The sequence below is a fragment of the Microcebus murinus genome, chromosome 1 (genome assembly GCF_040939455.1).
Source record: "Microcebus murinus isolate Inina chromosome 1, M.murinus_Inina_mat1.0, whole genome shotgun sequence".
Taxonomy (NCBI): domain Eukaryota; kingdom Metazoa; phylum Chordata; class Mammalia; order Primates; family Cheirogaleidae; genus Microcebus; species Microcebus murinus.
The window spans coordinates 38,684,340-38,697,057 of NC_134104.1; positions in this window are offsets into that span (position 1 = coordinate 38,684,340).

Consider the following 12,718-nt stretch of genomic DNA (forward strand, 5'->3'; position numbering starts at 1 on the left):
ATATGTGCACACAGTGTTTATTTTAAATTTCAGATTATTTTTATTTGATAACTTTGAAAACTGCTTTATTTAATATATCCTGATATCCTCTTTATGAAGTTACTTAATTATGTACTGAATATCTATTCTCTGTTTTTAATATATTTCATCTCATTGCATCATTGTTCCTTTTCTCTGATTTCTGGGAAATCATCTCAAGTTGTTTCTCACATCAGTAGTTCTGTTTTCTCATTTGTATTTCAATCTGCTTGTCATAGGAGTTTTAACTGTGCTTTTTTATTTTTTAGTTTTATTTTATCACTTTTAAAAATCTGCATTACTAAGATATATGGCTATTGCCCTGAGGTTTTAGATTGATTTTTTTTTCTTATGTTTTACAGAAGATTTATAAAACCATTTAAACGTCTCCTTTATATTTTTGGACAAGGAATATTTATCAGATTTACGATTATTTAATATGACATAAAATTGAAATACATAAAAACCACCATCCTACCAGGCACAGCTCTTTCTTTCTCCGTACCCTGTCTTGCAGGAACTAATATCCCAGTATCCAATACACTACACATGCCCTGTTCTATTTTTTAGTTTTTCAATTCTATTTAGGGAGAGAAGTTCCCTTCCTCCTTTCTTCCCTTCTTATCATTTCTCTCCTTCCAACAGTACCTTTCTGTACTTGTGTATTTGGTAGCAGAAGTGCTCTAGTCACACAAAATTACAGACAAATGCATTGGTGGAATGACTTTGTTTTTGTAGTTGATAGATCCTTTGAGTCTCAGAGTTGGAGAGGGTTTATAAGGAGTCCACTTATCTCTCTTTTAGGCATGCATTCACTAAATATTCCCTGCAAGTGCTGGGAGAAAAGATTTAAAGTAGGTTTCCTGGGATTCATGATTCCTTTATTCCTTTTGAGGAAGAAAAACTCAGCATCCCTTCCCCCATCCCCTACCCTGAAGGAAAAAAGTCAAGTGATTTTGTCTAATCTCCTTATCAAGTAGAGTTTCTTATAAACAGATCGATGGCATTTTCTATGAGCAATTGTCCTTATTTATAGAATACCCTCAGCAAAATATCCCTGGTTAATCATTTCTTATAGCAAATAAGCCCAGAATCTATGAATTTATAATCCATGGCTCACTAGAAAATGTACAATAAATCAGACAATTTTCTGGGTATAAAATGGTGGTCTTTTATAACATAAATTCTCCTCAGTATGGAAGGTAATACCTCACAAAACATCACTTGCATACTTTGTATGTTATTCTTTTAGAATAAATAACATATGTTGGAGGCAGGAAGGAAGGTCACAAGAGGTTCCTGGAATGTCCCGGTCTTCTCCCTTCTTCCTCTTTACCTTTGATGACCTCCATTTTTTAAATCTTTAGGTAAATGTTGGTACTGAGTAAGATGTTTGATAGTTTGAATCTGATGTGACAATCTGTTTCTTTGTGTGAGCTCAAATGCCTATTTTCTGCCAGGCTCTAATTTGGTGCTGGGAACTGAGCTGATGCAGCAAACAAAAGTTCTTATACTTACGGGCTTTGGCAATTATTGGAAGATAACTGACAACAAATACACAAATATATATATATATATCAGATGGAAAAAATATAATAAAGGAAAAAATCAGCATAAGGGGACAGAAAGCAATGGGTTAGTTGTTCTAGATTAGAAGTCAGCAAACATTTCCCTGTAAAAGGCCAGACAGTAACTATTTTAAGCTTTACAGACCAGCTTTGTTGCAGCTACTCAACCCTGCTGCTGTAGCATAAGAGCAGTCATAGACAATACGTAAACAGATTAGATTGTGTTTCAATAAAACTTTATTTACAAAATTATACAACAGATCAGATTGGCCCTTGGCCTAGAGTGCTGACTCATGTTTTTGACAGTATGGTTTGAGAAAGCTTCTCTGACTAGTAACATTTGTCTCTGAAGAAGTAAACACATTGTATGTCATAAAGAAAATCTTTAATAGTTTTTCTCCCTATTATTTACAATATGCTCAGTGGTAATAGATAATCACCCTTAGTTTTGGATGTTGAGTTTAATCTTCAATAGCTTTAATGGAAATTTAAGAGGATGAAACAGAAGAGTTTAAACAGGAAATTTTTTTTCTTAAGAATGCTGCTTTTAATTTATAAATGGTTATAAAATTCCTTTCATTAAATTTTAAATTATTTTGACAATTTTTAGTTTAATATTGATGAAGGAAATGAATCACTAAAGGAAATGATTGAGATTTGGGTGCCTGGAGCCTCAGCAAAGAAACAAGGGAGCACAATTCATGAGAGTGAAATAGAGTTTGGGACAGATTCTTGGGCTGGTAGACTAGATCCTTGGGCTCCCTCTCTTTCCCTACTCAGGCTTTCTACTAAATTTTTCTTCTGTGCCAGATGGATTGGCTTTCTTTCTTCAAAGCCAATTTGCAAGTTGTTGAATTTTATTGCAATAAAGTGCTATTTTTCTCTTCTCTTTACTTTCCTTCTCAATCTGCTTTTCCTCTACCACCTCCTCCTCATTTTCCTTCCGATCTGGAGCAATCTATATAAATTATTTGTCAAATAGTTACTTCAGAAAAAAGAACTCAGCTTAAACCATTTTTATTGATTTCTTTCTCTCTTTAGGGAAACTTGTAAATTCGTCTTCTGTTATAGCTCAATGTCAAACTGCATCTAATTTTCCAGTGCATCTCCCAAAACTTCAGCCCCTTCCTGCCACCACTCCCCTCAATCCCCACAGAACCAGTGAATTAATTGCTGAATGTAATATATAAGACACTGGACCTAATTTTCACAAAGACAAGTAATTTAACCTTTTAAAATATCAGTTTATACATCTATAAGGCAAAAGAGTTAAAGAATACATTTTCTAGAATTTTTTCATGCTTTTGCATTCAATCTTCTGAAAGCCAAAATAATAGCTAAATGTAACTATCCACACTTAGTCACATAGTATGGGATTTTTTTCCCCTCATACTTTGGTTTACAGCATTCCAAACACCTGTAATAACTGTGTGGTTACTAATATGTCATATTAACTGATCCTATGTTCATTTAATAAGAGATATATAAACCACTCCTTATTTTAAGCATTACTTAATTTCATGAAACATGGGGGGGGGCTAAAATAGAAAAAAAAGAATGAAAATAGAACAAGGTTCATTCCTTCATTCTTTCATTTACATAACATTTTATACATATCACTTTCCAAGGAAACTCTGCACATGCTAGAAAATCATTGAAATTCCTTGTGCCTTAAACTCTTTCCAGAGAAAAAGAAATAGACCTGAATTACTGTCTTATTTCATTTGGGCTGCTATAACAAGATACCATAAAGCAGTGGCTTATAAACAATAGAAATTTATTTCTCACAGTTCTGGAAGCTGAAAAGTCTAAGATCACTGTGCTGGCATATTCAATGTCTGGTGAAGATAACTCCCTGGGGTATAGAGGCATCTTCTCACTATGTTCTCACATGCAGAAGGGGAGCTCTTGTCTCTTCAGCCCCTTACAAGGATGTTAATCCCATTCATGAGCCTCCATCTTCATGACCTAATCACTTCCCCAAAACCCCACCTCCCAATAATATCACACTGGAAATTAAGCTTCAATATATGCATTTTGGGGGGAGACAAACATTCAGTCCATAGGAATTACGTTATCTCTCAAGTCTACATATTTGTTTTTCTTCCAGGTTGAAAACATAAAAGATCACTTTAACATTCAGAGAGAGTGATTGTATGTTCTGCACTTTTCAGGCTCAGACATACTCAGACTCTGGCTCTGCCACTAACTGCACAGCTTTGGAAAGTTACTTAATTACTGTGAAAATCTGTTCCCTCAAAAAGGAGGGATAATATATGTTAAGCATTTGGCACAGTGTAGTGCTGACATAAATAGTATCATTACTACCTTTATGACTATTTTTTTTTCATTTTTTAAGATATTTATTGGTCCATCATGCTTTAAAAATTACAGTTTGGAAACATAATTTAGTTATTTTTTGATAATTTAATATAATAATGATCTGAGATCCATCTTAAAACATCAGTTACAAGATCCCTTAGCCACCCCTCTTCTAACCATTAAATTTATATTTCATTTTGACCAGCGCCACCCAGGTCAAGGCTATTTATTGCTGATTGAGCAAAGTCCAGACTCTGTAGCCTGTCACATAATCTTGTCCATATCAAACTCTTTTTCACTGTCTGCTATTTTCACAATGTACTATGTCTACAATGCACTTACTTCAAACTCCACTTAATCTTTGCCTCTTTCAATTTCTCAAATTTTTGCAATTGTTTTTCTGCCTCTCAGACCTTGCTCATGCTGCTTAGTCCAATTCAGAACACCCAGTATCCACATCCTACTACTTCTATTTTCTACCCACATTTTGAGCTCAGCTTTATTAACTAAATATCAATACTTCTGTCTATCACCCTAGATCAATAGTTCTTTTTGCTTTGAATTTCTATGCATTTGGACTAGGTTTCTTTGATTATATTTATCTATAGAACCTTTCAATTTATTTATTTACGATCTCCATTTCACCCATGATATTGCAAGGGCCCTAAAATCTAAGAACCTTTCCAGCATATTTTCTTCACTCCTTACTTTACACTGTATAGTATCTTGCCTTCAGCAAATGCCTTGTCAATAAATATTTAAATGAATATTTGGTTTGAGATAGGAATTATAGGGGGATGGGCTAAGAGCAATTTCTGTTGCTTGGAGAAAATGACTTTCCCAAAGGTTATATTAGTTCCTACAGTGAGGAAAATGGTGTGTCAGAATCACATTCTGGGATTTGTGCCAGGCTTATACTACGAAGTAAGAAATGTTTGAAAAGGTAACACTGGAGAGCTACAATCTTTCACTAAAAAAGTGTTAATGACAGTACTTTAAAATATGAAAATGAATTACAGTATAATCACACACTTCTTAGTCAACCAAAATAATAAAGAATGTAATAGATATATAATATATTGGAAATGATATTTTTAAAAGATTGAAACCATATCATATTTTGCATGATAGAAAGAAAACTATTGAGTTCTATAATATGAAGTGACATTACAGTATATACATTTGGTATTCTTATTCATAACTAAACTTTAAATTAGCCTTTCTCTCTCTTTGTAGTTTTCAATGTCCTTGAATTGTCTATTGGACATAAATTTCATTTATTTTTTTTGTTTATTGTTTTATCATAGTGTGGATTTCCAGTACCATGCATGAGCATATTATGGATCTAGTTGATAGTAATTAATTCATTCTGTTCAAATGATATTTTTGCACAATTGGTAATATTGCAATGCATTTATTTGAATATTTTATATGGATAGTATAAGTTACAGTAACATTTATGTAACCTGTAATTGGTAATTAAATTGAAATACTTATGATAGTTTTAATTATAATATTATTAAATTATGCTTTTAACATAAATATTATTGACACATTTTAAAATTTAAAATGAAAGCACACTATTGGGCAGAATGGAATGGAGATGTAGACCAACACTATAAAAAAAGTAGAAGAAAGTTTGTCAGAAATTTATGAGTGTCAATTACAATGTACTGCATCAGAGAAAAATTATTTGTTCATTGGGTTAAAAAGTAAATATGGTATAATAGACAATATTAGGAAACACTTTCAGCAAATATATAGTGAATTTCATTTCTATCAACAGTCAAAAACAGTTAACATTGTTAGTTGCTTGAAATCAGAATTAAAGGTCTAGCAAACATTTTAAAATTATTTTTAAAAGAATTTGAATTTGTAATTTCAGCAGATTCTAAAATGACTTGGATTATTTAACAATAAGGAACATTACTTTTATGGAGAGATGGAAAAAGTTATTTCAGTTATGGAAACTTTGTTACGAATTTATGAGAGAAGACTAAAAACTACATTTCCTAAAGTGAAATTATTGCCAAGTAAGCCATCAAACAATGACTCCAAATACAAAACATTTCTATCAATATAAAAATCAACTTACTCAAAATTTGCAAAAAATTTTTTTTTAGCTTTAGATGAACCATGACTTATATGACAGACACTATTCAATTAATATTTTGGGTACATGATTATATATTGAAATTATAACTTTTGGATACATGGGGTTAAATAAACTATATCATTGATACTAACTTCATCAATTTCTTTTTACTTTTTTAGTATGGCTTCTAGAAAAATTTGAATTACAAATGTGCCTCACTTATGTTTCTATTGGACAATGATGATCTAGAATATAAGCTTCTGTAAGACAGGCATGTTAAATGTATTGAAAATTACTATTTTCTCAGGCCTGGGAGAAATATACTTGGAATATGGTTGGTAGTTAAAAAATAAGTTTGAGTGAAAAAAGTATATAGTGTGTTTAGCTCTCCCTCTCTAAAAATGTTTATGGGATGTATAAATAAAATACCCTTTTCTCTCTCTCTCTCTGTCTCTGTCTCTCTGGCTCTTTCTCTTCCTCCTCTCTCTGCAGCCTCTCTGTTATTTCCTTATAAAAAATGTTTGTCATAAAAGATTCATAGTTAAGAAGCTTAATATCTGTCTTGTGCTGTCACTCCTGAGAGAGAACTACTTACTATTAATAACTTGGCACATCATTTTGAATTGGTCACAGCTATCATTCCATTCCCAGAATTTTTTAAAACATAACTGGCATCATTATATAAACACTTTGATATTTCCTTCTCATATTATACTTTTATAAATTTAGATGGTAAAAAATAGTTCATGCTTGTAAGAATTCCAGCAATAACCAAATGTATCATATAGAAATCCAACATTGTTTCCACCCTAAGACATTATTCTTAGATTTTAATATCTTTCCATATTTTGTCTTTCTTTGAAAATGCAACCATATTGTACTTGTTTTTAAAATTAGGTAGGATCATACTATACATATACTGGGCATATTGCCTTGCCTCTATCTGCCTTGATGTTGTAGAATTAATCTCATTTGCTCTTTCAATCAGCCACTGAGAAAATTCCATGACTCTAATCATCATCACCCTTGGCCAGCACTCTCGTCCCTTTATGACGTTGCCTTCTTAAACCCTACCTCTTAACCCCCACCCAAATACTAAAACTCTTCCTCTAAGCCTTATGTTATAGCAAATCTTTAGCAAAATTTCTTTTACTGCATGCTCAGCCCTTTTCTAATCATTCCCTTCTCAATAATCTAGTTGATTGTTATCTATGCTTTTTCTGAGGACACTGCAACCCTTAAGTTTTTCTTCAAAGTGACATATACCAGTCTTTCTGTGATGGGGGAGTTTCATCCTTTGATTTTCATGGGTGTTCCCAATGCATTTTCTCTCTCTAATCCTTGGCTTGTTCTCCCAGATTGAAATGTCATGTCATTAGGCTGTATTGTATCCCCACTTATCTTTATTTATTTATGACATTTTCTGAACTTGGTGCCAGTCATTTGGATTCTTGTCTACTTTCATCATTTTCACTGCTACTGCTGTTAAAACTCTTATGATCCTTCTAATATTCTGAGTTCTCATTTCCTTAACTTCTTCATACTGTCTGTCTCTTTCCCTCTTGAAACCATGATCAGAATCCAGACCTTTTCACTACCAAATACTCTGAAATCTTAATTTAAATCATCTCACTCTTTTCCTATAGTGCTCTCACTCTGACAATATATTGCCCCTTACTAGGGACCACAATCCACTGAATTTACAAATATTTCAGTGTTCTTTGCCTCCTTAATTGCTTCCTATGGTAGCTTACCTTGGTCTTTCATTATAAAACTCTAATGTTCATACCCTCAGATCTCTTGCCACATTCTTATTTTGCTGCAATTCTCGTGTGAAACTACAATTCTAGTTAAAATCAATTTTCTGCCTAGTCCAGCCTTGCATCTCTGTAGGTGAATGTGGCTAGAGAAAAGCTATCATGCTGGTATGTATCACTTGAAACCTCACATAAGCCTTTAATGCTGTCTTGCAATCAAGGCTGCATTTGCCTAAATTCATCATCGTTTCTACTTTCCTAGGTAGGTATTGTATATCTTTTCCTCGTCTTGAAACTTCAAAATATCTTTGATCATTTTCACTCTCAACAAATGCACTGCTTTCTGTTTTAGCTCTCCATGTAATGATCTGAGCCTAAGAACCTCTCCCTTTGTACACCTGATCCCATCTCCTTTGAACTACCCAAGGAGAATTATCTACCAGTTTTTTCCTATATGATCAATTTTCCCCTTTCCTAATTTATTCCTATGGCAAACAAAAAACAATGTATTTTCTGTCATCCTATAAAAAGAAAATTCATTTTTCTCCAGTTTTCCCTACTGCTCATTTTTCTCATTTATGACCTCTCAGAGAAGTTGTTTTACTTGTTCTAAATATTTTTTTTAGTACTTTCATACACTCATTTCAGTGGTGATTTATCACACATCACTATACCAAAATCACTTTTGTTAAGGTCCTTCAAACCCTTCATGCTGCTAAATACAATTTTTGAATCTCAATCTTCATCTTACTCAAATTTTCAACTGGATTTCATCAATAAATGTATTAATCCTTTCTCCGTGACATACTTTCTTACTTGGATTCATACTACCACACCACATGCTTATGGTTTACTTGCATTGTTTTCAGTTTCATTCGCTACTTTCCTTATTACTAACATTGTAGTGCATCCCAAGACTCAGTCCTTGAACCTCTTTACTATCTATACTCATTTCCACAGAATGGCTTTCAATACTCCCTATTAACTGATGATTCCTAAACTTGAACCTCCAGTCCAGGTATTAAGACTCCAAACTACCTGCTCAGTATCTCCAATGTTATTAGTCATCTTAAACTCATCAGATTGAAAATCAAACTCCTTATATCCATTCTTACATCACTGTCCAATCCCCAAACTTTGCTTCTTCTAAAGTCTTCCCCATCTCAAATAAAGAACAATTCTCTTCTTCCAGATTAATTTGTAAGGAATTGGCAGCTTTACAATTTCACTTTTAAATCAAGAAGATGAATTCTTTAAATATTATTCATAGTTTTATCATTCTTTTTGTAATTTTGAAAGGTAATACTTGATATTTTAAAACATTTACACAAAATTATTATTATTTTGCTTATAATTTAGAAGCACTTCTGTTGAGTAAATTAAGTGACTCAGATTTCTCAGAAAAAGCTATTCAATACATGGAGCCAATCTCTTGTTTTTTCTTAAATACATCTTTATTTTTTAAAAATCAGAAATTTAAGTCATCCTGTTGCTCTATGTTCTAAAGAAGATGCTAAACATTATTATCCTTAATTTTTCAGTGTAAGATCAATTAGAGTTCACTCAAAAACACTCAGGAACATCTATTCAAATATTTCAAGCTCAAATTAAAAGCCATAAAATAATTTCTAGGTTATTTAGGAATTTTGAAAAACAGCTTAAAACTACATCTCCTAGAATTGCTAAGACTAGCTTAAACTAGTTTGGAGAATAATAAATTCCATTACATCTTATGTTTAGATATATAATGAATTAAGATAAGATATTATCTATTAAGTTATTCACATACAAATCAGGGTTTGTAAGCTGGTTGAGAGGGAAGTAAGAGAAGATCCATTTGAATCACATTGGTTATTTTTTCAAAATATCTACACTGATCACAAGGGACTACGTCGAGCAATTAGGAGTAAACATGTCTATTGTGGAAAAGTTCTAAAGATAATTCTGAAAGGATGCCCATTAATTTTGAGAATAGAAATGTATTTTAGAGAAAGGCACAATTTCAGATGGCTTAAAATATGTCAGCAATATGAAAGGTGGAGTTTAAACTAGAATTGGATAGAATTGAATCAAAGGCAAAAAATAAGACTTTCAGAAAGGCACAGAGATGATATCAAAGATATTAAAGTTAAGAAGAAGAAACCAACAATTTCAAATGAAGAGTACAAAACTTAAGAGTTCTAGAATACGTATTTAGCAAACATGATGACTTAGGAGGTAAACCTGATGATTTTTTTTTTTTATTTCAGGAAATTATGGGGGTACAAACATTTTGGTTACTATGGAAAAAACAAACAGAAACCCAAAGATGTTAAGAGGAGAAAGGAGGGTAAAGAATTAGAAACTCATATTTTTGAGGAATATATATCTGACTTTATTAAGGACTTTATGCTCATTATCTAATTTAATTCTCAAAAGCCTATGAGGTAGGCAGTATTATTAACCCCTTTTCACAGTTTAGGAGACTGAAGCAGAAAGCTTATATAACTTGCTCAAAGTTATAAAGCCAGTGAGCAGTAAACTGCATTTCAAACTCAATGGTATATCACTGCACACCTGCTAACACTGTCAAAACTAAAAACAACAACAACAGAAACAAAGCCCCAAACAGGTAACACTAATAGCCAGCTAGGATATGGAGCATTTGGAACTTTTGTAGAATGCTGGAGGGAAAGCTAATGGTATAGTTATTTTAGGAAAACAGATTGGCACTTCTTAAATATTTAAATGTACACCTATCACATATCTAGCAATCCCACTCCTAGGTATTTGAATAAGAGAAATGGTAACTTATGTTCACACACAAATCTGCATAGGAATAATGTAGTAACATTATTCATGTTCTCTAAAAATTGGGAATAACCCAGGTGCCATTCACAGGTTGTATGAGTAAGCAAATTGTGATCCATCCATACAGTAGAATGTTACTCAACAATAAAAAAGAAAAACACACCTATTGAGTCATACAACACCACAAATAAATCATAAATGTACTTTTCCAGACACAATAACCTATCTATTTCATTATTTGACACTCTGAAAGAGGTGAGACTATAGAGATGGAAAACAGAAAAAAGTTTGCCAGGGTCATGGGTGTGAGGCAGTGCTTTACTACAAAGGGGCTGTAAAAGGGCATTTTGGGTGTATTGGAACTGTTCTGTACAAAACTGGGGTTTTGGATATTCAATTTTATGTATTTGTCAAAAGTTCATGAAATTGTACATCATAAAGAATGAATTGTGCTGAATAAATTTTTTAAAAAAGCTTGGCAGGAGCCACTATGGTTAAGATGTCATGTGATTAATGTTAATATCACCAGTAATAACATCTTGTGTCCCAAAGGATACTGAGGAGAGCACATCACCTCTCTGGCATTCTTTCCAATAATATATTACTTCAACTGTAAAATTAGAAAATATTAGACAAACCCAATTTGAGAGACAGACTACAAAATAGCTGACAAGTATCATTGTCAAAGACAAGAAAAATATAAAGAACTGTCTGGAAGAGACTAAAGAGATATAACAATGTAAAGTGGGATCCTGAATTGCATCCTGGAAAAGAGAAAGGATATAATGAAAAAAAGGTGAAATCCAAATAAATTCTCTAGTTTCATAGTATTGCTTCAAGGTTAATTTCTTATTTGATATTTGTTCTATGGTTATATGTGACCGTAATATAAGGGAAAGCTGGATAGAGGGTATATTATTTTTGAAAGTGTTATGTAAGTCTAAGTTATCTCAAAACAAAAATTTAAAATGATATGTGCATCTAGTCTAGACAGTTTTGTATGGACTTGTTTTGGTCATCCCTTGCATCACATAAAAATCTCCTCATGAATCAGAAATAGAAAAGAAAACAGGTTAAGAGGTATGAGGCCACATACCTACTGAACTCTGGGTATAGAAATAGGCCTATGTGGCTGAAATAGGGTAATGGGAAATAATAATGTTTCGTATGAGATAAGGAAAGAATCCAGTCTTAGTGAAACAAGGAACTAGGGAGAAGAGAGATAGAGGGAGTGATTATAGGCTGGATTATTGAACAAGCACTACAAATCTTTTCCCCCTTAGCTTTCTTTACTACAGGTTATACAGGTAAAAAATACTTGATTTCTCAGCTTCCTTGAGAGCTAGATTGTGATATCTTTCTTTTTTTCATTTATTTATTTATATTTTATTTCAAAGTATTATAGGCATACAAATGTTTTCGGCTATATGGATTCCTTTTTATAATGCTCAAGTCAGGGTTAAAAGTGTGCCCATCACCCAAATCATGTTCATTGTACCTGCTAGGTAGGCTTTTGCCCATCCACTCCATCCCCCTTCCTCTGCTTGATTTCCTATGAGATTTACTTCCCTCTATGCACATGTGTACTTCATCAGTTAGTTCCAATTTAATAGTGAGTACACATGGTGGTGTTATTTCATTCTTTGGATACTTTGCTTAGGATAAAGGTCTCCAGTTCCATTAAAATTGTTGCAAAAGGCCTTAATTCATCCATTTTTGCAAAAGGCATTGTCATCTTTTTTTATGTCTGAGTAGTATTCCATCATATACACATACCACATTTTGTTAATACACTCATGAATTGATGGGCATTTGGGTTTATTCCACATATTTACAATTGTGAATTGTGGTGCACTAAACATTTGTATGCAGGTGTCTTTTTTATAAAATGACTTCTTTTCCTCTGGGTAAATACCCAGTAGTGGGATTGCTGGGTCAAATGGGAATACCTTTCTAGCCATTGAGATGACAGTGTTAGTTTGGGTGAGGGCTTCCCAGTGAAAATATAATCTTGTTAGAAGATTATACATTCTTGTATAATTCTTGTTATTTCTGCCTGAAAAAGTCACATGATTTATAGAGATACAGCTATCATATTGAGACCATAAGAATAAAGTCCCACATTATGGATGACAACATGAAGACAGATAGGACCAGCTTTCTTGATG